Genomic DNA, 3,365 nt, shown 5'->3' on the forward strand with positions numbered 1-3,365 from the left:
AGGTCATGTTGGAAAGGAACGCATGAAGAAACTCCATGCAAATGGATTTTTGGAGTCACTTGATTTTTGAATCATTTGACGCTTGCAAATCTTTTCTAAAGAGAATGATTAAAATACCGTTCATAGGCCAAAAGTTGAACGGGCAACTAACTTAGTGGAAAAATACATGATGATGTATGTGGTTCACTGGGCATAGTTGTGTGCGAGAGATTCTTCTACTTCATGAAAACTTTCAACAATGAATTGAGTATATATATGTGGATATATTCAATAAGGAAGAAGTTTGAAACATTTGAATGGATTCAAATAAGTTTCGAGCATGAAGTGGAAATCATCGTAATAGAAAAGTCAAATATCTATGATTGGATCATGGTAGAAATATTTGAATTACGAGTTTTAGCGAACATCTAAGAGAGTTATGAAATTGTTCTACAACTCACATTTCTTGGAGTATCATAATGATGATATAGTATCCGAGATATGTATCCAAACCTTGTTGGATTAATGATGAGATAAAATATTATGACGCCATTATATTTTTGTGGATTATGCTTTAGTGACTACCGCTTTTACACTTGAATAGAGCATCATCATGATCCATTGAAATGACACCATACGAGTTATGGTATGGGTATAAACCCTAATAGTCTTTCTTTAAATTTTGGTCTAAGAGTTTACAACCAAAATCGGATGAATGTCTTTGTTAGTTATCCCAGAGATTTAATTGGGAATTCTTCCCACGAGACAAAGACAAAAGTGTTTGTCAATGTTTCTTATTTCCGAGAAATTGTTTCTAGTGAAGTATTTGAGTGGGAGGACAATATAATTTGATAAGGTTTATGAACACTGAGCATAATGATCAGAGTAGCGCAGCATCGGAATTTGTTTCGGAAGCGGCCACGACGATCATGGCTCCCATGACTACAAAGTGTTTTAGCCATGGAGATCGAAGTACATATTGAACCTTGTAGGTATGGTTTACTTTGTGATCAAATAAATGATTTGTGAACAAAGGATTGATTTTGAATAATGATAAACCAACTACAAACAAAGACGTTATGATGGGCCCTGACTCCGTTAAAATGGCCATGCGCCATGAAATCCATAATAAATGAATACTTTTTGAAAGTAAATGGATCTATAGACTTGGATGAAATATCCTTAAAGAAACTCGACTTGTCGAAAAATTGTTTACGACAAAGTTCAAAGAGTTGACTACGATAAGATTAGATCTTTCGTAGCAATGCTTATAGTCTATGTGGATTATTCTAGTAATCACTATATATTTCTTTTATGAGATATGCTAGTAGGATGGCAAAATACATTACTTATCAGAAGTATGTATTAAAGGTGTATACAAAATACAACCAAGAGTTTTGCCTGTCCGTAGAATACTAGATAGGTATACAAACTTCAATTGGATGAAGTGAGTATCGCGGAGTTGGAATCTTCACCGGATGAAATAGTCAAAGAGTTTTTGATTTCATCAGAGACGATGAAGAGGCTTGCATTTGCAAGAAATTAAGTGGGAGCGCTGAGACATATTTATAATACTTTATGTAGATGCCATATAGTTTGTTGTAAATGATGTAATTATATACTTGATTAAAAAGGTTTCATTGAGAAATTAATTTCAATGAAAGGATATGGACTGAAACATATCTAGTGTCAAGATCTATGAAGATAGATTGAAACACAAAATAAGTTTAAGTCAAAGTACATAGAATGGATATTGAAAATAGTTCAATATAGAAATATTAAGAAAATATTCTTGTCATGTGAAGTTTTAACAAGACTTGAGTGTATCCGACACTCAATGAGTAAAAACACATGAGTGATTATAGATCACGAATAATATGTACACAATCAGATATCATGTGCTATAAAGTGTTATGAGCATATACCAGAATGATTCATATGATGATCATTGGACGACAGTAAGAATATCCTTGAGTACTTTAGAAGAACTAAGGATATATATATATATTTTTTTTTATGGATAAATGACAAACAAATCGCTGTAAGGTGTTACATCGATATTGGTTTTGTCACATATAAAATATAATTTCAATCTCAAATTAGATTAAGTGTTGTTTAAAAGGTAGCACAATGAGCTAGAAGTTTTCTATGCTAGATTTAGAAGAGTTCTAAATATTGTGACGGATTCTACAAAAGAAGGCAGAGTATGTCATTGTTTTGACAATGACAAAGGATGTTAAGTCAAGAGGTTCTTTGAGAACTTGGTGTATTTCCAAGCGAGTCGAACTTTGAAGCTATATTGTGTGTGACAATATAAGTGACATATTTCGGACCGCGGAATTAAGGTTCCACCAAAAGACCAAACATATTTAATGCCGACTCATTTGGAAATGAGTGATGCGTTGAGACGCAAATGAATTACAAAATACATACGTTTCTGAGCGTGTCAGATCCGTTGACTAAAAACCTCTCCCGTGAGCAATACATGATAAAGCACCATAAGGCCAAGGTGTCATATCTTTACAAATGTAAACTAGATTATTGACTCTAGTGCAAGTGGGAGACTGAAGGAGATATGCCCTAGAGGCAATAATAAAGTGGTTATTATTTATATCTTTATGTTTATGATAAATGTTTACATATCATGCTATAATTGTATTAACCGAAACATTAGTACATGTGTGATATGTAGACAAACAAAGAGTCCCTAGTATGCCTCTTAACTAGCTTGTTGATTAATGGATGATTAGTTTCATAATCATGAACATTGGATGTTATTAATAACAAGGTTATATCATTGTATGAATGATGTAATGGACACACCCAATTAAGCGTAGCATAAGATCTCGTCATTAAGTTATTTGCTATAAGCTTTCGATACATAGTTACCTAGTCCTTATGACCATGAGATCATGTAAATCACTTATACCGGAAAGGTACTTTGATTACATCAAACGCCACTCGCGTAAATGGGTGGTTATAAAGGTGGGATTAAGTATCCGGAAAGTATGAGTTGAGGCATATGGATCAACAGTGGGATTTGTCCATCCCGATGATGGATAGATATACTCGGGCCCTCTCGGTGGAATGTCGTCTAATGTCTTGCAAGCATATGAATAAGTTCATAAGAGACCACATACCACGGTACGAGTAAAGAGTACTTGTCGAGAGACGAGGTTGAACAAGGTATAGAGTGATACCGAAGATCAAACCTCGGACAAGTAAAATATCGCGTGACAAAGGGAATTGGTATCGTATGTGAATGGTTCATTCGATCACTAAAGTCATCGTTGAATATGTGGGAGCCATTATGGATCTCCGGATCCCGCTATTGGTTATTGGTCGGAGTGAGTACTCAACCATGTCCGCATAGTTCACGAACCGTA

This window comes from Lolium rigidum, chromosome 2 (assembly GCF_022539505.1).
Source record: "Lolium rigidum isolate FL_2022 chromosome 2, APGP_CSIRO_Lrig_0.1, whole genome shotgun sequence".
Classification (NCBI taxonomy): domain Eukaryota; kingdom Viridiplantae; phylum Streptophyta; class Magnoliopsida; order Poales; family Poaceae; genus Lolium; species Lolium rigidum.